The sequence below is a fragment of the Vidua chalybeata genome, chromosome 3 (assembly GCF_026979565.1).
Source record: "Vidua chalybeata isolate OUT-0048 chromosome 3, bVidCha1 merged haplotype, whole genome shotgun sequence".
Taxonomy (NCBI): Eukaryota; Metazoa; Chordata; class Aves; order Passeriformes; family Viduidae; genus Vidua; species Vidua chalybeata.
The window spans coordinates 112,741,095-112,766,060 of record NC_071532.1 but is presented as its reverse complement, the minus strand read 5'-3'; the positions used below and the strand labels follow the sequence as shown (position 1 = coordinate 112,766,060).

The window sequence follows — 24,966 nt, the reverse complement described above, 5'->3', positions numbered from 1 at the left end:
GGGGGAAACTGGGAAAAAAGAGGAAAAGCAGGGAAAACTGGGAAAAAACGGGGGGAAACTGGGAAAAATGGGGGAAAAACTGGGAAAACTGGGGAAAAAAGGAAAAGCAGGGAAAACTGGGAAAAAAAGAGGAAAAGCAGGAAAAACCAGGGAAAACTGGGGGAAAATAGGGAAAACTGGGAAAAGCCAGAGAAGAACCAGGGGAAAACTGGGAAAATACAGGGAAAAACCAGGAAAAGCAGGGAAAACTGGGGGGAAACTGGGGAAAAACTGGGAAAATGGGGGAAACCTGGAAAAAAACAGGAAAAATGGGAAAAGCCAGGAAAAGCTGGGAAAAAATAGGAAAAAACAAGGGGGAAATGGGGGAAAACTGGAAAAATGGGGGGAAAACCAAGGGAAAACAGGAAAAAAGTGGGAAAAAATGGGGGAAACTGGGAAAAAACAGAAAAAATTGGGAGAAAAATGGGGAAAAAATGGGGGAAAAATGGGAAAAAACGGGAAAACAAGGAAAAATGGGGAGAAAACCAGGAAAACCTGTGAAAAAATGGGAAAACCCAGAAAAACTGGGAAAACTGGGGGAAAAGCTGGGAAAATCCAGGAGAAACTGGGGACAAGCAGGAAAACCTGCCGGGATTTGGGATCCCCTAAATCCGCGTTTGGGATCCCCTAAAAGTGGGATTTGAGATTCCCTAAAGCCGGGATTTGGGATTGGGGATCCGGGATGATGGAATGGGATCCCCTAAAGCCGGGATTTGGGATTCCCTAAAGCCGGGATTTGGGATTTGGGATTTGGGATCCGGGTCCGGCTCCGTCCATCGGAATTCTGGGACTTGGGATCCCCTAAATCGGGATTTGGGATCTGGGATGAGGGAAGGGGGAATGGGATCCCCTAAATCTGGGATTTGGGATCCCCCAAAGCCGTGATTTGGGAAGGGGAGGGGAATCCCCTAAATCCAGGATTTGGTGTCCCCTAAATCGGGAGTTGGGATCTGGGATGAGGGAAGGAGGAATGGGATCCCCTAAAGCTGGGATTTGGGATCCCCCCAATCAGGATTTGGGATCCGGGATGAGGGGAATCCCCTAAATCCGGGATTTGGGATCCGGGATGAGGGGAATCCCCTAAATTCGGGATTTGGGATCCCCTAAAACTGAGATTTGGGATCCGGGTCCGGCTCCGTCCATCGGAATTCTGGGATTTGGGATCCGAGTTCGGGATGAGGGAAGGGGCGATGGGAGCCCCTAAAGCCGGGACTTGGGATTCCCCCCCAATCGGGATTTGGGATCCGGGATGAGGGGAATCCCCTAAAGCCGGGATTTGGGATCCCCTAAAACTGAGATTTGGGATCCGGGTCCGGCTCCGTCCATCGGAATTCTGGGATTTGGGATCCCCTAAATCGGGATTTGGGATCTGGGATGAGGGAAGGGAGAATGGGATCCCCTAAATCTGGGATTTGGGATCCGGGTCCGGCTCCGTCCATCGGAATTCTGGGATTTGGGATCCGAGTTCGGGATGAGGGAAGGGGCGATGGGAGCCCCTAAAGCCGGGATTTGGGATCCCCCTAAAGCCGGGATTTGGGATCCGGGGCTCGGAGCATTCCCAGTTCCCGCTGGGCTTCCCTGGAATTCCCGAAATTCCCAGTTCAGGAGGCGCCAGGGACCTTTATTGAGCCGCGACACCGCGGGGACACCGCGGGGACACCTCGGGGACACCCGGGGGACATCTCGGGGACACCTCGGGGACACCTCGGGGACGCCCCAAGGCCCAGCCGGGACCCCCCTGGTTCCCGAAGAATTCCCAAAAAAATTCCCAAGGAATTCCCGGGGGCGGGGACCGGCCCCAGACTGGGAGGGACGGGGACAGCGCGGGGACAGCGCGGGGACAGCGGGGCTGAACTGGGGCCCGGGGGTGGCACTGGGGCTTCCCGTCCCTGTCCCTGTCCCGGGGGTGGCACTGCCATCCCCCTGTCCGTGTCCCCGTGTCGCTGTCCCTGTCCCGGGGGTGGCACTGGGGGTTCCTGTCCCTGTCCCGGGGGTGGCACTGGGGGTTCCTGTCCCTGTCCCGGGGGTGGCACTGCCATCCCCCTGTCCCCTGTCAGTGTCCCCGTGTCACTGTCCCTGTCCCGGGGGTGGCACTGCCATCCCCCTGTCCCCTGTCAGTGTCCCCGTGTCACTGTCCCTGTCCCGGGGGTGGCACTGCCATCCCCCTGTCCCCTGTCAGTGTCCCCGTGTCGCTGTCCCTGTCCTGGAGGTGGCACTGCCATCCCCCTGTCGCTTGTCCCTGTCGCTGTCCCGGGGGTTGGTGCCACCCGGAGGTGGCACTGCTGTCCCCCTGTCCGCGTCTCTGTCCCCGTGTCCCCGTGTCCCCATCCCCGTCCCGGAGGTGGCACTGGTGTCCCCCTGTCCCCTGTCCGTGTCCCCGTGTCGCTGTCCTTGTCCTGGAGGTGGCACTGCTGTCCCCCTGTCGCTGTCCCCGTCACTGTCCCGGAGGTGGCACTGCTGTCCTCTGTCCGTGTCTTTGTCCCCTGTCCGTGTCCCCCTGTCGCTGTCCCTGTCCCGAGGGTGGCACTGCTGTCCCCCTGTCCGTGTCTCTGTCCCCGTGTCCCCCTGTCCTGTCCCCGTGTCGCTGTCCCTGTCCCGGGGGTGGCATTGCTGTCCCTCTGTCGCTGTCCCTGTCCCCCTGTCCCCGTGTCGCTGTCCCTGTCCCGGAGGTGGGTGGCACTGCTGTCCCCCTGTCCGTGTCCCTGTGTCGCTGTCCCGGGGGTGGCACTGCTGTCCCCGTGTCGCTGTCCCCGTCCCAGCCCCGGGGGTGTGTCCGTGTCCCTGTCCTGTCCTGGAGGTGGCACTGCTGTCCCTCTGTCCCTGTCACTGTCCCGGTGTCCCCGCTGTCCCTGTCGCTGTCCAGGCTGTCCCCTGTCCCGGCCAGGGTCCCGCTGTCCCCCTGTCCCTGTCGCTGTCCCGGTGTCCCCGGTGCTCCCCTCTCTCCGGGCTCTCCCGCTGTCCCCGCTGTCCCTGTCGCTGTCCCGCTGTCCCCTGTCCCGGTCAGGGTCCCGGTGGTCCCGTTGTCCCCGCTGTCCCCTCTCTCCGGGCTCTCCCGCTGTCCCCGCTGTCCCTGTCGCTGTCCCCTGTCCCGGTCACGGTCCCGGTGGTCCCGTTGTCCCCGCTGTCCCCTCTCTCCGGGCTCTCCCGCTGTCCCTGTCGCTGTCCCGGTGATCCCGGGGCTCCGGGCGGTCCCGCTGTCCCCTCTCTCCGGGCTGTCCCCGCTGTTCCTGCCGCTGTCCCGGTCAGCGTCCCCGTGTCCCTGTCGCTGTCCCGGTCAGCGTCCCCGTGTCCCTGTCGCTGTCCTGGTCAAGGTCCCGCTGTCCCCGCTGTCCCCTGTCCCAGTCAGGGTCCCGGTGTCCCCTCTCTCCCGCTGTCCCCTGTCCCGGTCATGGTCCCCATGTCCCCGCCAGTCCCGCTGTCCCCGCTGTCCCCTGTCCCGGTCAGGGTCCCGCTGTCCTCGCTGTCCCAGTCAGGGTCCCGCTGTCCCCGCCGGTCCCGCTGTCCCCGCCGTCCCCTGTCCCGGTCAGGGTCCCGCTGTCCCTGCTGTCCCCGCCGGTCCCGGTGTCCCCTCTCTCCCGCTGTCCCCTGTCCCGGTCAGGGTCCCGCTGTGCCCGCTGTCCCGGTCAGGGTCCCGGTGTCCCCTCTCTCCCGCTGTCCCCTGTCCCGGTCAGGGTCCGGCTGTCCCCGCTGTCCCCGCCGGTCCCGCTGTCCCCGCTGTCCCCTGTCCCGGTCAGGGTCCCGCTGTCCCCGCCGGTCCCGGTGTCCCCGCGGCTCCGGGAGCGCCCCCGGCCCCGGGGGTCCTGCGGGGTCCCGGAGCGGCCCCGGAGCCGGGAAAGCCGCGGGAGCCCCGGGCGGGCCCCGCTCCCGGAGCCCCGGGCGATCCCGAATTCCCGAGGTCGCCCCTCGGGCCCGGAGCGCCTGGAACGAGAGAGGGGATCCATGGAACGGGAATGCTCCGGTCCCGGGAAACACCGGGAATTCCGGACGGGGAATGCTCCGGTCCCGGGAGAACCGGGAATTCCGGACGGGGAATGCTCCGGTCCCGGGAAACACCGGGAATTCCGGACGGGGAATGCTCCGGTCCCGGGAGAACCGGGAATTCCAGCCGGCGAATGCTCCGGTCCCGGGAAAACCGGGAATTCTGGCCGGGGAATGCTGCAGTACCGGGAAACACCGGGAATTTCATCCAGGGAATGCTGCGGTCCCGGGAAAACCGGGAATTCTGGCCGAGGAATGCTGCGGTACCGGGAAACACCGGAAATTTGATCCAGGGAATGCTGTGGTACCGGGAATCACCGGGAATTGCGGACGGGTAATGCTCCGGTCCCGGGAAAACCGGGAATTCCGGACGGGGAATGCTCCAGTCCCGGGAAACACCGGGAAATTCGGCCAGGGAATGCTCCGGTCCCGGGAAACACCGGGAATTTCATCAAGGGAATGCTGTGGTACCGGGGAAACCGGGAATTCCAGCCGGGGAATAGGGAAGGCTCCGGTCCCTGGAAAATCGGGAATTCCAGCCGGGGAATGCTCCGGTCCCGGGAAATTCGGGGTGGGCGGGAATTCCAGCCAGGGGGATCGGGAAGAGCCGCTGGCTCCGCGCCGGGGGCACGGGGAGTGACCGCGGAGGGAGTCGGGACATTCCCAAAATCCCACCCAGAGGGGCCAGAGCCCTCTGTCCCGGGATCCGCATCCGCGGGGTGATCCCGGTGCCAGCCCGGACCTCGGGGTGGGAATTTGGATCCTCCTCCAGCTGATCTGGAATCAGGATTCCCGAAATCCCACCCAGGAGAGTCACCTCCCTGGCGTTCCAAACCCACCCCAAAGCTCAGGGTGGGAATTTGGATCCTCCTCCAGCTGATTCGGGATCAGGATTCCCAAAATCCCACCCAGGAAGAGTCACCTCCTTGTCGTCCCAAACCCATCCCAAACCTCAGGGTGGGAATTTGGATCCTCCTCCAGCTGATTCGGGATCAGGATTCCCAAAATCCCACCCAAGGAGAGTCACCTCCCTGCCGTCCCAAACCCATCCCAGGGTGTGAATTTGGATCCTCCTCCAGCTGATTTGGGATCAGGATTCCCAAAATCCCGCCCCATCCCCAGGAAGAGTCACCTCCCTGCTGTCCCAAACCTCAGGGTGGGAATTTGGATCCTCCTCCAGCTGATTCGGGATCAGGATTCCCGAAATCCCACCCCTCCTCCAGGGAAGGGTCACCTCTCCTAGCCCCAAACCCATGGAATGTTCCAGGTCCCATCCCAGACCTCAGCAGGGATTGTTCGGTCCCTTCTGCCCGTTCCTCGGGATCAGGATTCCCAAAATCCCGCCCCTCCTCCGGGGAAGGGTCACCTCTCTCTAGGACAGCCCCAAACCCACGCTCCTGATTTGGGACCCACATCCTGATTTGGGATCAGGATTCCCGAATTCCCACCCAGGAGAGTCACCTCCCTGCCGTCCCAAACCCACCCCAAACCTCAGAGTGGGAATTTGGATCCTCCTCCAGCTGATTTGGGATCAGGATTCCCAAAATCCCACCCAGGAGAGTCACCTCCCTGCCGTCCCATACCCATCCCAAACCTCAGGGTGGGAATTTGGATCCTCCTCCAGCTGATCTGGGATCAGGATTCCCGAATTCCCGCCCCTCCTCCAGGGAAGGGTCACCTCTCTCTAGGACAGCCCCAAACCCACGATCCTGATTTGGGACCCACATCCTGATTTGGGATCAGGATTCCCGAATTCCCGCCCCATCCCAAGGAGAGTCACCTCCCTGCCATCCCCGGGATCCACACCCACGGGATGATCCCATCCCAGACCTCGGCAGGGATCGTTCCCGGGGATCAGGACGATCCCCCCCGGTCCCTGCTCTCCCTGGGACAGCCGCGTTCCCTCCGCGGCCGCTCCGAGCATCCCCGGGACCCCCGAGCGCTCCCGCGGCTCCTCCGGGGCCTCCCGGAGCATCCCCGCGACCCCCGAGCGCTCCCGCGGCTCCTCCGAGCATCCCCGCGACCCCCGAGCGCTTCCGCGGCTCCTCCGAGCATCCCCGCGACCCCCGAGCGCTCCCGGGACTCCTCCGCGGCCTCCCGGAGCATGCCCGGGACCCCCGAGCCCCGGGGCCGCCGCGAGGGTTGGCGGACCGAGCCCGAGAGCGCAGGAAGGCGAGGGGGGACTCGGTTCGGTGGCCACAAAGCGCAGCTTTATTGCGGCAGCGACAGCAAGGGCGACGGAGAGAGGGGGCAGGAAAAGGAATAAAGGACAGAGGGAAAAGAGGGGAAGGGGAACTGGGGGAATCGGGGGAATTGGGGGAACTGGGGGAATTGGGGGAACTGGGGGAACTGGGGGAATTGGGGGAATTGGGGGAACTGGGGGAATTGGGGGAATTGGGGGAACTGGGGGAACTGGGGGAATTGGGGGAACTGGGGGAATCGGGGGAACTGGGGGAACTGGGGGAACTGGGGGAATTGGGGGAACTGGGGGAACTGGGGGAATTGGGGGAACAGGGGGAATTGCAGCTGCCACCGCCGAGGCGAGATCCTCGATGGCGCGGCCGCAGACGCGCCGTGCTCCGTGGGGCTGCGCCGAAATCCTCCCAGAAAATCCCATTTTATTCAGGTTTTTACCCGAGCCGGTGGCCCCTGGCCTGAAGGTGGGCGGCTCCGTGGGCCCTTGTGCGGAGCCCCGTGGCCGCTGGAGCAGCTGCGGGCACGCGGGGACAAGCCAGCGCTGGCCACAGCCAGAACCCGCTGGCGGCCACCGGGCGAGCGGCCGTGGCCACCTGGGCCAGGCCAGGACTCCTGTCGGGGGCCCGCGGGCTCCTTGCGGCGGCCCTGAGGCAAAGGGAGGGGACTTGGGGGGCTCTCTCTCCGCGCTCCGAGGCCCCGCGCCGGTCCCGAGGAGCCGCGCCGGGCTCCGCCGCTCGGCCGCCGCCTGCTCCAGCGTCCCCCTCGTCCGCCTTCGTGCGGAGCCGCCGGGAATTCTGCGCTCTGCTCCGGGCCGGAGCTCTGCCGGCAGCTCCCGGCGCTGCCCGGGGTCGCGGAGCGGTTTTCCCAGCCCGCCGGAGGTGGAGGAGCCGGCGCTGGCCAGGCGGGCGCGGCGCCGGGGAATTCGCTCCCGGGAGCGTTTCCTGCGCCGGCGGCGTCTCCTGGAGCCGCTCCGGAGCTCCCGGCGCGCGGAGCCGTTCCCGGAGCTTCTCCCGCCTGAGCCGGGGAGAGTCCGGCCGTTATCCCGGAACGCCGGTACCCGTTCTCCTCGCCAGCCCGTTATCCCGTTATCCCGTTACTCTGTTGTCCCGTTATCCCATTGTTGTCCTGTTACCCCATTATCCCGTTATCCCGTTACTCTGTTGTCCCGTTATCCCATTGTTGTCCTGTTATCCCATTATCCCGTTACTCTGTTGTCCCGTTATCCCATTGTTGTCCTGTTACCCCATTATCCCGTTATCCCGTTACTCTGTTATCCCACTATCCTATTGTTGTCTTGTTACTCTGTTATCCCATTATTCCGTTACTCTGTTATCCCGTTATCCCATTGTTATCCTATTATCCCGTTATCCCGTTATCCCATTGTTGTCCTGTTACCCTATTATCCCATTACTCTGCTATCCCATTGTTATCCCACTGTTATCCCGTTGTTATCCTGTTACCCTATTATCCCATTATCCCGTTATCCCATTGTTGTCCTGTCACCCCATTATCCCGTTATCCCATTACTCCCACTCTTCCCACAATATCCATTGTTATCCCACTGTTATCCCATTGTTATCCCGTTACCCCGTTATCCCGTTGTTATCCCGTTTCTTCCATTACCTCATTACTGCGTTATCCCTTTTTCCTGTTATCCCGTTGTCACCCCATTATCCCGTTACCCCATTATCCCGTTACCCCACTGTTATCCCATTATCCCCTTGGTATCCCAGTATCCTGCTATGCTCCCCATTCTCGGCCTTCCCGGTGACCCTCAGCATTCCCAGGTGGCTCCCACTAATCCCGCCGGGAATGTTGCTGTCTGCGCTGGCTCCAGGGCCACGCTCCTGCTCCGATTTCTCCTCTCCATTCTCGGCATTCCTGATGATCCTCAGCAGTCCCAGGTGTCTCCCGTTAATCCCACTGGGAATGTTGCTGTCCCGGCTGGCTCCGGGGCCCTGCTTCTGCTCCAATTTCTCCTCTCCATTCTTGGCCTTCCCGATGACACTCAGCAGTCCGAGGTGGCTCCCGTTAATCCCACTGGGAATGCCGCGCTCCAGGCTGGCTCCGGGGCCCGGCTCCTGCTCCGATTTCTCCTCCACACTCTCAGCATTCCTGCCGACCCTCAGCATTCCCAGGTGGCTCCCGTTAATCCCACCGGGAATGTTGCTGTCTGCGCTGGCTCTGGGGCCCTGCTTCTCCTCCGAGCCCTGCTCTCCATTCTCAGCATTCCTGATGATCCTCAGCAGTCCGAGGTGGCTCCCGTTAATCCCACTGGGAATGCCATGCTTGGGGGTGGCTCCAGGGTCCTGCTTCTGCTCCGAGCCCTCCTCCACGTTCTCGGCATTCCCAATGATCCTCAGCAGTCCAAGGTGGCTCCCGTTAATCCCACCGGGAACGCTGCGCTCCGGGCTGGCTCTGGGGCCCTGCTCCTGCTCCGATTTCTCCTCCACACTCTCGGCATTCCCGATGACTCTCAGCATTCCCAGGTGGCTCCCGTTAATCCCGCTGGGAATGCCGCGCTCCAGGCTGGCTCCGGGGCCCGGCTCCTGTTCCGATTTCTCCTCCACACTCTCAGCATTCCTGCCGACCCTCAGCATTCCCAGGTGGCTCCCGTTAATCCCACCGGGAATGTTGCTGTCTGCGCTGGCTCCAGGGCCCTGCTTCTCCTCCTGCTTTGATTTCTCCACATTCTCAGTGTTCCCGATGACCCTCAGCAGTCCCAGGTGGCTCCCGTTAATCCCACCGGGAACGCTGCGCTCCGGGCTGGCTCTGGGGCCCTGCTCCTGCTCCGATTTCTCCTCCACACTCTTGGCATTCCCGATGACCCTCAGCAGTCCGAGGTGGCTCCCGTTAATCCCACTGGGAATGCCGTGCTCCGGGCTGGCTCCAGGGCCCTGTGCCTGCTCCGATTTCTCCTCCACATTCTCGGCATTCCTGATGACACTCAGCAGTCCCAGGTGGCTCCCGTTAATCCCGCTGGGAATGCCGTGCTCGGGGCTGGCTCTGGGGCCCTGCTTCTGCTCCTGCTCCAATTTCTCCTCCCCATTCTCGACCTTCCCGATGACCCTCAGCAGTCCCAGGTGGCTCCTGTTAATCCCGCTGGGAATGCCGCTCTCCGGGCTGGCTCCAGGGCCCTGTGCCTGCTCCGAGCCCTCCTCCGCATTCTTGGTGTTCCCGATGACCCTCAGCAGTCCCAGGTGGCTCCCATTAATCCCAAAGGGAATGCCGCGTTCCGGGCTGGCTCCGGGGCCCGGCTCCTGCTCCGATTTCTCCTCCACACTCTCGGCATTCCTGATGACACTCAGCAGTCCCAGGTGGATCCTGTTAATCCCACCAGGAATGTTGCTGTCTGCGCTGGCGCTGGAGCTCTGCTTCTCCTCCTGCTCTGATTTCTCCTCCGTGTTCTCGGCATTCCCGGTGACCCTCAGCAGTCCCAGGTGGCTCCCGTTAATCCCACTGGGAATGTTGCTGTCCCGGCTGGCTCCGTGACCCCGCTCCTGCTCCGATTTCTCCTCTCCATTCTTGGCCTTCCCGATGACCCTCAGCAGTCCAAGGTGGCTCCCGTTAATCCCACTGGGAACGCCGCGCTCCAGGCTGGCTCCGGGGCCCGGCTCCTGCTCCGATTTCTCCTCCACACTCTCGGCATTCCTCATGACACTCAGCAGTCCCAGGTGGCTCCCGTTAATCCCACTGGGAACGCCGCTCTCCGGGCTGGCTCTGAGGACCTGTGCCTGCTCCGATTTCTCCTCCACACTCTTGGCATTCCCGATGACTCTCAGCATTCCCAGGTGGCTCCCGTTAATCCCGCTGGGAATGCCGCGCTCCAGGCTGGCTCCGGGGCCCGGCTCCTGCTCCGATTTCTCCTCCACACTCTCAGCATTCCTGCCGACCCTCAGCATTCCCAGGTGGCTCCCGTTAATCCCACCGGGAATGTTGCTGTCTGCGCTGGCTCTGGGGCCCTGCTTCTCCTCCGAGCCCTGCTCTCCATTCTCAGCATTCCTGATGATCCTCAGCAGTCCGAGGTGGCTCCCGTTAATCCCACCGGGAATGCCATGCTTGGGGGTGGCTCCAGGGTCCTGCTTCTGCTCCGAGCCCTCCTCCACGTTCTCGGCATTCCCAATGATCCTCAGCAGTCCAAGGTGGCTCCCGTTAATCCCACTGGGAACGCTGCGCTCCAGGCTGGCTCCGGGGCCCGGCTCCTGCTCCGATTTCTCCTCCACACTCTCGGCATTCCTCATGACACTCAGCAGTCCCAGGTGGCTCCCGTTAATCCCACTGGGAACGCCGCTCTCCGGGCTGGCTCTGAGGACCTGTGCCTGCTCCGATTTCTCCTCCACACTCTTGGCATTCCCGATGACTCTCAGCATTCCCAGGTGGCTCCCGTTAATCCCGCTGGGAATGCCATGCTCGGGGCTGGCTCCGGGGCCCGGCTCCTGCTCCGATTTCTCCTCCACACTCTCAGCATTCCTGCCGACCCTCAGCAGTCCAAGGTGGTTCCCATTAATCCCACTGGGAACGCCGCTCTCCGGGCTGGCTCCGGGGCCTTGCTCCTGCTCCGATTTCTCCTCCACACTCTCGGCGTTCCCGATGCCCCTCAGCATTCCGAGGAGGCTCCCGTAAATCCCGCCGGGATCTCCGCGCTCCGGGCTGGCTCCGGGGCCTCGCTCCTGCTCCATGCCCTCCTCCACACTCTCGGCATTCCCGATGACCCTCAGCAGTCCCAGGTGGCTCCCGTTAATCCCGCCGGGAATGCCGTGCTCGGGGCTGGCTCTGGGGCCCTGCTCCTGCTCCGATTTCTCCTCCACACTCTCGGCATTCCCAGTGACCCTCAGCAGTCCCAGGTGGCTCCCGTTAATCCCACTGGGAATGTTGCTGTCCCGGCTGGCTCCGGGGCCCTGCTTCTGCTCCGATTTCTCCTCTCCATTCTTGGCCTTCCCGATGACACTCAGCAGTCCGAGGTGGCTCCCGTTAATCCCACCGGGAATGTTGCTGTCTGCGCTGGCTCTGGGGCCCTGCTTCTCCTCCGAGCCCTGCTCTCCATTCTCAGCATTCCTGATGATCCTCAGCAGTCCGAGGTGGCTCCTGTTAATCCCACCGGGAATGCCATGCTTGGGGGTGGCTCCAGGGTCCTGCTTCTGCTCCGAGCCCTCCTCCACGTTCTCGGCATTCCCAATGATCCTCAGCAGTCCAAGGTGGCTCCCGTTAATCCCACCGGGAACGCTGCGCTCCGGGCTGGCTCTGGGGCCCTGCTCCTGCTCCGATTTCTCCTCCACACTCTCGGCATTCCCGATGACTCTCAGCAGTCCCAGGTGGCTCCCGTTAATCCCACTGGGAACGCCGCTCTCCGGGCTGGCTCTGAGGACCTGTGCCTGCTCCGATTTCTCCTCCACACTCTCGGCATTCCCGATGACTCTCAGCATTCCCAGGTGGCTCCCGTTAATCCCGCTGGGAATGCCTTGCTCGGGGCTGGCTCCGGGGCCCGGCTCCTGCTCCGATTTCTCCTCCACACTCTCAGCATTCCTGCCGACCCTCAGCAGTCCAAGGTGGTTCCCATTAATCCCACTGGGATTGCCGCTCTCCGGGCTGGCTCCGGGGCCTTGCTCCTGCTCCGATTTCTCCTCCACACTCTCGGCGTTCCCGATGCCCCTCAGCATTCCGAGGAGGCTCCCGTAAATCCCGCCGGGATCTCCGCGCTCCGGGCTGGCTCCGGGGCCTCGCTCCTGCTCCATGCCCTCCTCCACACTCTCGGCATTCCCGATGACCCTCAGCAGTCCCAGGTGGCTCCCGTTAATCCCACTGGGAATGCCGCGCTCCAGGCTAGCTCCGGGGCCCTGTGCCTGCTCCGATTTCTCCTCCACATTCTCGGCATTCCTGATGACACTCAGCAGTCCCAGGTGGCTCCCGTTAATCCCGCCGGGAATGCCGTGCTCGGGGCTGGCTCTGGGGCCCTGTGCCTGCTCCTGCTCTGATTTCTCCTCCCCATTCTCGACCTTCCCGATGACCCTCAGCAGTCCCAGGTGGCTCCTGTTAATCCCGCTGGGAATGCCGCTCTCCGGGCTGGCTCCAGGGCCCTGTGCCTGCTCCGAGCCCTCCTCCGCATTCTTGGTGTTCCCGATGACACTCAGCAGTCCGAGGTGGCTCCCATTAATCCCAAAGGGAATGCCGCGTTCCGGGCTGGCTCCGGGGCCCGGCTCCTGCTCCGATTTCTCCTCCACACTCTCGGCATTCCTGATGACACTCAGCAGTCCCAGGTGGATCCTGTTAATCCCACCAGGAATGTTGCTGTCTGCGCTGGCGCTGGAGCTCTGCTTCTCCTCCTGCTCTGATTTCTCCTCCGTGTTCTCGGCATTCCCGGTGACCCTCAGCAGTCCCAGGTGGCTCCCGTTAATCCCACTGGGAATGTTGCTGTCCCGGCTGGCTCCGTGACCCCGCTCCTGCTCCAATTTCTCCTCTCCATTCTTGGCCTTCCCGATGACCCTCAGCAGTCCAAGGTGGCTCCCGTTAATCCCACTGGGAACGCTGCGCTCCAGGCTGGCTCCGGGGCCCGGCTCCTGCTCCGATTTCTCCTCCACACTCTCGGCATTCCTCATGACACTCAGCAGTCCCAGGTGGCTCCCGTTAATCCCACTGGGAACGCCGCTCTCCGGGCTGGCTCTGAGGACCTGTGCCTGCTCCGATTTCTCCTCCACACTCTTGGCATTCCCGATGACTCTCAGCATTCCCAGGTGGCTCCCGTTAATCCCGCTGGGAATGCCATGCTCGGGGCTGGCTCCGGGGCCCGGCTCCTGCTCCGATTTCTCCTCCACACTCTCAGCATTCCTGCCGACCCTCAGCAGTCCAAGGTGGTTCCCATTAATCCCACTGGGAACGCCGCTCTCCGGGCTGGCTCCGGGGCCTTGCTCCTGCTCCGATTTCTCCTCCACACTCTCGGCGTTCCCGATGCCCCTCAGCATTCCGAGGAGGCTCCCGTAAATCCCGCCGGGATCTCCGCGCTCCGGGCTGGCTCCGGGGCCTCGCTCCTGCTCCATGCCCTCCTCCACACTCTCGGCATTCCCGATGACCCTCAGCAGTCCCAGGTGGCTCCCGTTAATCCCGCCGGGAATGCCGTGCTCGGGGCTGGCTCTGGGGCCCTGCTCCTGCTCCGATTTCTCCTCCACACTCTCGGCATTCCCAGTGACCCTCAGCAGTCCCAGGTGGCTCCCGTTAATCCCACTGGGAATGTTGCTGTCCCGGCTGGCTCCGGGGCCCTGCTTCTGCTCCGATTTCTCCTCTCCATTCTTGGCCTTCCCGATGACACTCAGCAGTCCGAGGTGGCTCCCGTTAATCCCACCGGGAATGTTGCTGTCTGCGCTGGCTCTGGGGCCCTGCTTCTCCTCCGAGCCCTGCTCTCCATTCTCAGCATTCCTGATGATCCTCAGCAGTCCGAGGTGGCTCCTGTTAATCCCACCGGGAATGCCATGCTTGGGGGTGGCTCCAGGGTCCTGCTTCTGCTCCGAGCCCTCCTCCACGTTCTCGGCATTCCCAATGATCCTCAGCAGTCCAAGGTGGCTCCCGTTAATCCCACCGGGAACGCTGCGCTCCGGGCTGGCTCTGGGGCCCTGCTCCTGCTCCGATTTCTCCTCCACACTCTCGGCATTCCCGATGACTCTCAGCAGTCCCAGGTGGCTCCCGTTAATCCCACTGGGAACGCCGCTCTCCGGGCTGGCTCTGAGGACCTGTGCCTGCTCCGATTTCTCCTCCACACTCTCGGCATTCCCGATGACTCTCAGCATTCCCAGGTGGCTCCCGTTAATCCCGCTGGGAATGCCTTGCTCGGGGCTGGCTCCGGGGCCCGGCTCCTGCTCCGATTTCTCCTCCACACTCTCAGCATTCCTGCCGACCCTCAGCAGTCCAAGGTGGTTCCCATTAATCCCACTGGGATTGCTGCTCTCCGGGCTGGCTCCGGGGCCTTGCTCCTGCTCCGATTTCTCCTCCACACTCTCGGCGTTCCCGATGCCCCTCAGCATTCCGAGGAGGCTCCCGTAAATCCCGCCGGGATCTCCGCGCTCCGGGCTGGCTCCGGGGCCTCGCTCCTGCTCCATGCCCTCCTCCACACTCTCGGCATTCCCGATGACCCTCAGCAGTCCCAGGTGGCTCCCGTTAATCCCACTGGGAATGCCGCGCTCCAGGCTAGCTCCGGGGCCCTGTGCCTGCTCCGATTTCTCCTCCACATTCTCGGCATTCCTGATGACACTCAGCAGTCCCAGGTGGCTCCCGTTAATCCCGCCGGGAATGCCGTGCTCGGGGCTGGCTCTGGGGCCCTGCTTCTGCTCCTGCTCCAATTTCTCCTCCCCATTCTCGACCTTCCCGATGACCCTCAGCAGTCCCAGGTGGCTCCTGTTAATCCCGCTGGGAATGCCGCGCTCCGGGCTGGCTCCAGGGCCCTGTGCCTGCTCCGAGCCCTCCTCCGCATTCTTGGTGTTCCCGATGACCCTCAGCAGTCCCAGGTGGCTCCCATTAATCCCAAAGGGAATGCCGCGTTCCGGGCTGGCTCCGGGGCCCTGTGCCTGCTCCGATTTCTCCTCCACATTCTCGGCATTCCTGATGACACTCAGCAGTCCCAGGTGGATCCTGTTAATCCCACCAGGAATGTTGCTGTCTGGGCTGGCGCTGGAGCTCTGCTTCTCCTCCTGCTCTGATTTCTCCTCCGTGTTCTCGGCATTCCCGGTGACCCTCAGCAGTCCCAGGTGGCTCCCGTTAATCCCACTGGGAATGTTGCTGTCCCGGCTGGCTCCGGGGCCCTGCTTCTGCTCCGATTTCTCCTCTCCATTCTTGGCCTTCCCGATGACCCTCAGCAGTCCGAGGTGGCTCCCGTTAATCCCACTGGGAATGCCGCGCTCCAGGCTGGCTCCGGGGCCCGGCTCCTGCTCCGATTTCTCCTCCACACTCTCAGCATTCCTGCCGACCCTCAGCAGTCCCAGGTGGCTCCCGTTAATCCCACCGGGAATGTTGCTGTCTGCGCTGGCTCCAGGGCCCTGCTTCTCCTCCTGCTCCAATTTCTCCTCCACGTTCTCGGCATTCCCGATGACCCTCAGCAGTCCGAGGTGGCTCCCGTTAATCCCACCGGGAACGCCGTGCTCTAAATTGGCTCCAGGGCCCTGTGCCTGCTCCGAGCCCTCCTCTGCTTTCTCGGCATTCCCGGTGACCCTCAGCAGTCCCAGGTGGCTCCCACTAATCCCGCCGGGAATGTTGCTGTCTGCGCTGGGTCCAGGGCCACACTCCTGCTCCGATTTCTCCTCTCCATTCTCGGCATTCCTGATGATCCTCAGCAGTCCCAGGTGGCTCCTGTTAATCCCACCGGGAATGTTGCTGTCTGCGCTGGCTCCAGGGCCCTTCTTCTGCTCCTGCTCTGATTTCTCCTCTCCATTCTTGGTGTTCCCGATGACCCTCAGCATTCCCAGGTGGCTCCCGTTAATCCCACCGGGAACGCTGCGCTCCGGGCTGGCTCTGGGGCCCTGCTCCTGCTCCGATTTCTCCTCCACACTCTCGGCATTCCTCATGACACTCAGCAGTCCCAGGTGGCTCCCGTTAATCCCACTGGGAACGCCGCTCTCCGGGCTGGCTCTGAGGACCTGTGCCTGCTCCGATTTCTCCTCCACACTCTCGGCATTCCCGATGACTCTCAGCATTCCCAGGTGGCTCCCGTTAATCCCGCTGGGAATGCCATGCTCGGGGCTGGCTCCGGGGCCCGGCTCCTGCTCCGATTTCTCCTCCACACTCTCAGCATTCCTGCCGACCCTCAGCAGTCCAAGGTGGTTCCCATTAATCCCACTGGGATTGCCGCTCTCCGGGCTGGCTCCGGGGCCTTGCTCCTGCTCCGATTTCTCCTCCACACTCTCGGCGTTCCCGATGCCCCTCAGCATTCCGAGGAGGCTCCCGTAAATCCCGCCGGGATCTCCGCGCTCCGGGCTGGCTCCGGGGCCTCCCTCCTGCTCCATGCCCTCCTCCACACTCTCGGCATTCCCGATGACCCTCAGCAGTCCCAGGTGGCTCCCGTTAATCCCACTGGGAATGCCGCGCTCCAGGCTGGCTCCGGGGCCCGGCTCCTGCTCCGATTTCTCCTCCACACTCTCAGCATTCCTGCCGACCCTCAGCATTCCCAGGTGGTTCCCATTAATCCCACTGGGATTGCCGCTCTCCGGGCTGGCTCCGGGGCCTTGCTCCTGCTCAACGCCCTCCTCCGCGTTCTCGGCATTCCCGGTGACCCTCAGCAGTCCCAGGTGGCTCCCGTTAATCCCACTGGGAATGTTGCTGTCCCGGCTGGCTGCAGGGCCCTGCTTCTGCTCCGATTTCTCCTCCACACTCTCGGCGTTCCCGATGCCCCTCAGCATTCCGAGGTGGCTCCCATTAATCCCACCGGGAACGCCACACTCTGGGCTGGCTCTGGGGCCTGGCTCCTGCTCCTGCTCCGATTTCTCCTCCACACTCTCGGCGTTCCCGATGCCCCTCAGCATTCCGAGGAGGCTCCCGTAAATCCCGCCGGGATCTCCGCGCTCCGGGCTGGCTCCGGGGCCGCGCTCCCGCCGGGCGCCGCGGGTTCCGGGCTCCGCGGGGTAGTCACGGAGCGGCGTCCCCGCGATGCGCCGCGCCAGCCCGGCCGCCAGCTCCGCCGTGGATTTCCCTTCCCAGCCCTCCGTGTCCTCTCCCAGCCGGCGCAGCCGCTGCCAGAGCCACTCCCTGCGCTCCGCTCCCGGCCCAGGCTCCGCGGCTGCGTCCGCGTCCCGGCTCCGGGAATCGCCGCTGGGCTCTCCCTCCTCATCCTCTCCTCTCCCAGCCCGGAGCGGGACCCAAGGCCGATCCATCCTCGGCACATTCCCGTTCCGGCTGGCACTGTCCGTGTCCATGTCCGCGTCCCGGCTCCGGGAATTGCCGCTGGGCTCTCCCTCCTCATCCTCTCCTCTCCCACCCCGGAGCGGGACCCGAGGCCGATCCATCCTCGGCACATTCCCGTTCCAGCTGGCACTGTCCGTGTCCGTGCCCGTGTCCGTGTCCGTGTCCCGGGAATCGCCGCTGGGCTCTCCCTCCTCATCCTCTCCTCTCCCAGTTCGGGGTGGGAGCGGGGCCCGGCGCCGAGCCCTCCCTTCCCTCGGCACATTCCCGTTCCGGGCTTGCCGCGGGACACCGGCCTTGTCCCCGGAGTCCTTCCCGAGGCCTCGGATCCCGCCGGGACTGCTCCCCAGCTCCGGCTGCGGCTGCCGGGGCCCGGCGGCTCCCGGTGGATCCTCCGGGGAAGCTCCGCGGTGCCCGGCACCGGGCGGATCCGCCGGGCGCCTCCTCCGCAGGAACGGGAAGCAGGACATGGCCCCGGAGAGCGGGAAGGAAACGGGGCCCGCTCACCTCACCGGGCCTTGGCGCGGGCCGGGAGCGCCGGGAATTCCGACAGTCCCAAAAATGTCCCGGGAATTCCGGCAGTCCTGGTGGTGTCCCGGGAATTCCAGCAGTCCCTGGAGTGTCCCGGGGTTGTCCCAGGAATTGTCTCAGTCCCACGAGTGTCCAAGGCGTGTCCCGGGAATTCCGGCAGTCCCAAGAATGTCCCGGGAATTCCGGCAGTCCCGGGAGTGTCCCGGGAGCTCCGGCGGTCCCGGGATGTCCCTGCGCTGTCCCAGGAGCGGCGGCCCGACGGCTCCGTGCCCCGGGGAGGAAGAGGAAGTTGGGGACGAGGAGGAGGAGGAAGGTGCGGGCTCTTTCCGGGGGCACCGAGGTCACGGCCCCGGCCCCGCTCCGGTGATTCCCGGCGGATGTCCCGGTCCCCGGGAATGATTCCCGGCGGGTGTCCCGGTCCGGTGATTCCCGGCGGGTGTCCCGGTCCCCAGGAATGATTCCCGGCGGATGTCCCGGTCCGGTGATTCCCGGCGGGTGTCCCGGTCCCCGGGAATGATTCCCGGCGGGTGTCCCGGTCCCCGGGAATGATTCCCGGCGGGTGTCCCGCTCCCCGGGAATGATTCCCGGCGGGTGTCCCGCTCCCCGGGAATGATTCCCGGCGGGTGTCCCGCTCCCCGGGAATGATTCCCGGCGGGTGTCCCGGTCCGGTGATTCCCGGCGGGTGTCCCGGTCTCCGGGAATGATTCCCGGCGGGTGTCCCTGTCTCCGGGAATGATTCCCGGCGGGTGTCCCGGTCTCCGGGAACGTCCCTGCTCCGGTGATTCCCGGCGGGTGTCCCGGTCCCGGGAATGTCCCTGCTCCGGTGATTCCCGGCGGGTGTCCCGGTCCGTTGGTTCCCGGTGGGTGTCCCGGTCCCCGGGAATGATTCCCGGCGGGTGTCCCGGTCCCGGGAACGTCCCCGCTGCCGCCGGAGCTGCGGGAGCAGAGCCGGGAGTGACCCCCCCGGCACGGCCGCCCCAAATTTCCCCTCCCGTGGGGCCGGGACCCCCCCCGGGCGGGGCAGCGACCCCCGGGGGAAAAGGAACCCCCGGGAGAGCCCGGCGGGATGTGTCGTGACACGGCCGACATGTCCCGACACAGCCCGACATGTCCTGACACGGCCCGACATGTCCCGACACGGCCGACGTGTCCCGACACGGCCCGACGTGTCCCGACACGGCCCGACATGTCCCGACACGGCCCGACATGTCCCGACACGGCCCGACATGTCCCGACATGCGCACCCAGCCGAGCGCGGCCCGCGAGCAACCGGCCCGGCCCGGCCCGATCCCGCCGTCCCCCCGCATTCCCGGGATCCCCCCCCGCATTCCCGGGATCTCCCCCGAGTGTCCCCCCGCATTCCCGGGATCTCCCCCGCATTCCCGGGATCCCCCCGCATTCCCGGGATCCCCCCCGCATTCCCGGGGTCCCGCAGCCCCCCGAGTGTCCCGTACCCGCGCCGGGGTCCGCAGCCGGGCAGAGGGTCCCCGATCCCGGTGCCGATCCCGATCCCGATCCCGTTCCCGCTGCGGATCCCAGTGCCGGTCCCGATCCCGATCCCGTTCCCGCTGTGGATCCCGATCCCGATCCCGATCCCGATCCCGTTCCCGATCCCGTTCCCGATCCCGTTCCCGATCCCGATCCCGTTCCCGTTCCCGATCCCGATCCCGATCCCGGTCCCGTTCCCGATCCCGGTCCCGATCCCGGTCCCGATCCCGCCCCCCGCGCGCCGCCCCCGTTCCCTTTGTTCTCCCGGGACGGGGCAGCCCCGGGAATGACGGACGGCCGGGCGCGGGGGGCGTGCCTCAGTTTCCCCTGGAATGTGCAGCCCCGGGAATCTGGGGGGGGGGGGGGGGGGGTGTCCCAGGATGATGGGAGGGGACCGTGCCTCAGTTTCCCCCTGGAATGGGGCAGCTCCAGGAACTCGGAGGGGGTCCCAAGATAATGGCGGGGGACCGTGCCTCAGTTTCCCCGGGAATGTGCAGCTCCGGGAATTCGGGGGGGGGTCCCAGGATGATAGCGGGGGGGACCGTGCCTCAGTTTCCCCGGGAATGTGCAGCTTCGGGAATTTGGGGGGGGGGGGGGGGTGTCCCAGGATGATGGGAGGGGACCGTGCCTCAGTTTCCCCCCTGGAATGGGGCAGCTCCTGGAATTCGGAGGGAGTCCCAGGATGACTGGTGGGTGGGGGGGGGGACCGTGCCTCAGTTTCCCCCCTGGAATGTGCAGCTCCGGGAATTCGGGGGGGGGGGGGTCCCCAGGATGATTGGGAGGGGGGGGGGACGACCGTGCCTCAGTTTCCCCCGGAACGCGCCAGGAAGGAGAAGGAATTTGGGAGGGGGGGGGGCGGTGTCCAGAATGACGGCGGGCGCTGTGCCTCAGTTTCCCCCCTGGAATGGGGCAGCTCCAGGAAGGAGCGGGAATTTGGGGCGGGAATTTGGGGGGATCCCAGGGGGGATCGGGCGCTGTGCCTCAGTTTCCCCAGAGAATTTGGGGTTCCCGGGGGGGATCCGGGGTTGTGCCTCAGTTTCCCTGGGGAAATTTGGGTTCCCGGGGAGGATCCGAGGCTGTGCCTCAGTTTCCCTGGTGGAATTTGGGGTTCCCGGGGGGAAATCCGGGGCTGTGCCTCAGTTTCCCTGGGGCAATTTGGGGTTCCCGGGGGGGATCCGGGGCTGTGCCTCAGTTTCCCTGGGGCAATTTGGGGTTCCCGGGGGGGATCCGGCGCTGTGCCTCAGTTTCCCTGGTGGAATTTGACGTTCCCGGGGGGGATCCGGGGCTGTGCCTCAGTTTCCCTGGGGGAATTTGGGGTTCCCGGGGGGATCCGGGGCTGTGCCTCAGTTTCCCTGGGGGAATTTGAGGTTCCCGGGGGGATCCGGGGCTGTGCCTCAGTTTCCCTGGTGGAATTTGACGTTCCCGGGGGGGATCCGGGGCTGTGCCTCAGTTTCCCTGGGGGAATTTGGGGTTCCCGGGGGGATCCGGGGCTGTGCCTCAGTTTCCCTGGGGGAATTTGAGGTTCCCGGGGGGGATCCGGGGCTGTGCCTCAGTTTCCCTGGGGGAATTTGGGGTTCCCGGGGGGATCCGGGGCTGTGCCTCAGTTTCCCTGGGGGAATTTGAGGTTCCCGGGGGGATCCGGGGCTGTGCCTCAGTTTCCCTGGTGGAAATTAGGGTTCCCGGGGGGGATCCGGGGCTATGCCTCAGTTTCCCCGGGGAATTTCATGTTCCCGGGGGGCGGTCCAGGGCTGTGCCTCAGTTTCCCCGGGGAATTTGGTGTTGCCGGGGGGGCGGTCCGGGGCTGTGCCTCAGTTTCCCTGGTGGAATTTGGGTTCCCGGGGAGGATCAGGGGCTGTGCCTCAGTTTCCCTGGGGCAATTTTGGGTTCCGGGGGGGTATCCGGGGCTGTGCCTCAGTTTCCCTGGGGGAATTTGGGGTCCCGGGGGGAAATCCGGGGCTGTGCCTCAGTTTCCCTGGTGGAAATTGGGGTTCCCGGGGGGGATCCGGGGCTGTGCCTCAGTTTCCCTGGTGGAATTTGGGGTTCCCGGGGGGGATCCGGGGCTGTGCCTCAGTTTCCCCGGGCAATTTGGGGTTCCCGGGGGGATCCGGGGCTGTGCCTCAGTTTCCCTGGTGGAATTTTGGTGTCCCGGGGCCGGATCCCGGGCTGTGCCTCAGTTTCCCCAGAGAATTTGGGTTCCGGGGGGGGATCCGGGGCTGTGCCTCAGTTTCCCTGGGGGAATTTGGGGTCCCGGGGGGAAATCCGGGGCTGTGCCTCAGTTTCCCCGGGGAATTTGGGTTCCCGGGGAGGAGCCGGGGCTGTGCCTCAGTTTCCCTGGGAGACTTTGGGTTCCCGGAGGAGATCCGGGGTTGTGCCTCAGTTTCCCCAGGGAATTTGACGTTCCTGGGGGGCGGATCGGGGCTGTGCCTCAGTTTCCCCGGGGAATTTGGGGTCCCGGGGAGGATCCGGGGTTGTGCCTCAGTTTCCCTGGGGAATTTGGGTGTCCGGGGTGATCCGGCGCTGTGCCTCAGTTTCCCCGGGGAATTTGGGGTTCCCGGGGGGGATCCGGGGCTGTGCCTCAGTTTCCCCAGAGAATTTGGGTTCCGGGGGGGTATCCGGGGCTGTGCCTCAGTTTCCCCGGGGAATTTGGGGTTCCCGGGGCGATCCGGGGCTGTGCCTCAGTTTCCCCAGAGAATTTGGGTTCCGGGGGGGTATCCGGGGCTGTGCCTCAGTTTCCCTGGGGGAATTTGGGGTCCCGGGGGGAAATCCGGGGCTGTGCCTCAGTTTCCCCAGGGAATTAGGGTTCCCGGGGGGGATCCGGGGCTGTGCCTCAGTTTCCCCGGGGAATTTGGGGTTCCCGAGGGGGATCCGGGGCTGTGCCTCAGTTTCCCTGGGGGAATTTGGGGTTCCCGGGGCGATCCGGGGTTGTGCCTCAGTTTCCCTGGTGGAAATTGGGGTTCCCGGCGGGGGATCCGGGGCTGTGCCTCAGTTTCCCTGGGGGAATTTGGGATTTCTGGTTGGGCATCCGGGGCTGTGCCTCAGTTTCCCTGGGGGGATTTGAGGTTCCGAGAATTAATTAATTAATTAATTAATTAGCGAACTCCCCCCCCCGGGTCCGGATCGGGAATCCGCGTGAGAGTTGCGGGAATTAATTAATGAATTAACTAATTAATATTTGCGAACCGCCCCCCCCCTCCCCGGGGCCGGGTCAGGAATTAATTAATTAATCAATCAATTAATTAGCGAACCCCCCCGGGGCCGGGTCGAGAAATAATTAATTAATTAATTAATTAGCGTATCCCCCCGGGGCCGGGGCCGGGGCCGGAATTAATTAATTAATTAACTAGCGAATCCCCCCGGGGCCGGGTCGGGAATTAATTAATTAATTAATTAGCGAACTCCCCCGGGGGCCGGGTCAGGAATTAATTAATCAATTAATTAGCGAACTCCCCCGGGGCCGGGTCGGGAATTAATTAATCAATTAATTAGCGAACTCCCCCGGGGCCGGGTCTGGAATTAATTAATTAATCAATTCATTAATTAGCGAACCCCCCCCGGGCCGTGCCGGGAGTTCCCGGGGCAGTTCCGGGATTGAGCAATCAATGAATTAATTATTTAATTAGCGCGGGGCGGGGGCGGGGCCGGGGGCGGGGCCGGGGGCGGGGGGGGGGCGGGGCCGTTCCAGAAAGCTCCGGGAGCGGCCGCGGATAAAGCGGGACCGGGATCGGGACCGGGACCGGGAACGGGAACGGGAACGGGAACGGGAGCGGGACCGAGGGTACGGAGCGGGGCTGCGGGAACCCCGAACCCCCAAATCCCGAACCCCCGAACCCCGAATTCCCCAAACCCCGAATTCCCGAATCCCAAATCCGCGAACTCCCGAATCCCGAATTCCCGATCCCTGAATCCCCGAACCCCAAATCCCAAATTCCCGGTCCCCGAACCCCAAACCCACGAACTCCCGAACCCCGAATTCCCGATCCCTGAACCCCGAATCCCCGAATCCCAAATCCGCGAACTCCTGAACCCCAAATCCCGAATTCCCGAACCCCCAATCCGCGAATTCCCGAACCCCGAATCCCAAATTCCCGAATCCCAAATTTGCGAATTCTCGAATCCCGAATTCCCGATCCTGAATCCCAAATCCGCCAGCTCCCGAACCCCGAATCCCAAATTCCCGAATCCCGAATTTACGAATTCTCGAACCCCGAATCCCGAATTTGCGATCCCTGAATCCCAAATCCCCGAACCCCAAATCCGCGAACTCCCGAACCCCGAATCCCAAATTTGCGAATTCTCGAATCCCGAATTCCCGATCCTGAATCCCAAATCCCCGAACCCCCAAACCCGCGAACCCCGAATCCCGAATTCCTGATCCCTGAATCCCAAATCCCCGAACCCCAAATCCGCGAATTCCCGAACCCCGAATCCCAAATTTGCGAAATCTCGAACCCCGAATCCCGAATCGCCGATCCTTGAATCCCGAACCCCGAATCCCAAATCCCTGAAATCTGAATCAAATTCCCGGACTCCAAATTCCCGAATCCCCGAACCCCCAAATCCCAAATTCCCAATCCCTGAATCCCAAATCCCGGAATTCCCCAATCCCAAATCCCCGAACCCCGAAACCTGAATCCCCAAACTCCAAATTCCCAAATCCCCGAATTCCCAAATCCCTGAATCCCCGAATTCCTAAACTCCAAATCCCCGAATTCCCAAACCCTGAATTCCTGAACCCCAAATCCCAGGTCCCCGAACCCCTGAATCCAAAATCCACGGATCCCGAACCCCGAATTCCCGAACCCCAAATCTCCGAATTACTGAACCCCCAATCCCAAATCCCCGAACCACAAATCCCCAAATTCCCGAATTTCCAAACCCCGAATTCCAAATCCCCAAATCGCCGAACCCCCAAATACTCGAGCCCCCAAATCTCCAAATCCCTGAACCTCAAATCCGCAGATCCCAAATCCCTGAACCCCCGAATTCCCGAACCCCAAATCCACAAATCCCCGAACCCCCAAATCCTCGAGCCCCCAAATCCCAAATCCCTGAATTCCCAAACCCCAAATCCACAAATCCCCGAACCCCCAAATCCTCGAGCTCCCAAATCCCTGAATTCCCAAACCCCAAATCCCAAATCCCCGAACCCCCAAATCCACAAATCCCAAATTCCTGAACCCCCAAATCCTCGAACCCCCAAATCCTCGAGCCCCCAAATCCACAAATCCCGAACCCCCAAATCCCCGAACCCCCAAATTCCTGAACCCCAAATCCCTGAACCCCCAAATCCCCGAACCCCCGAATCCCAAATCCCTCTTTTTTTCCCCTTTTTCCCTTTTCCCCACTTTCCCCATATTTTTTCCCGTTTTTTCCCTTTTTCCCCCAGTTTTGGGGTCCCCGGGCGGTTTTTGGGGTGGGGGTGCAGCGGGCGGATGCTCGGCGGGAATTTCCCACAATTCCCCGCGCCGGGCAGGGGCGGGGCCGGCGATTTTGGGATTTGGGATTTGGGGGGGGGTGATTTGGGATTTGGGATTTGGGGGAAGTTATTTGGGATTTGGGGGGTTATTTGGGATTTGGGATTGAGGGGTGATTTGGGATTTGGGATTTGGGGGGGGTTATTTGGGATTGAGGGGTTTGGGATTTGGGATTGAGGGTTGACTTGGGATTTGGGATTTGGGGGAGGTTATTTGGGATTTGGGATTTGGGGGGGGGTTATTTGGGATTTGGGGGAAGTTATTTGGGATTTGGGGGGTTATTTGGGATTTGGGATTGAGGGGTGATTTGGGATTTGGGATTTGGGGGGGGGTTATTTGGGATTGAGGGGTTTGGGATTTGGGATTGAGGGTTGACTTGGGATTTGGG

At 63.3% G+C, this 24,966-nt stretch overlaps 1 protein-coding gene across 1 annotated transcript in view; it reads right to left on the bottom strand.

Moving 5' to 3' along the window:
• Window positions 1-24,966, bottom strand: part of OTOF (otoferlin) — a 218,906-nt gene that overhangs the window by 33,347 nt on the left and 160,593 nt on the right. The window lies entirely within an intron of this gene.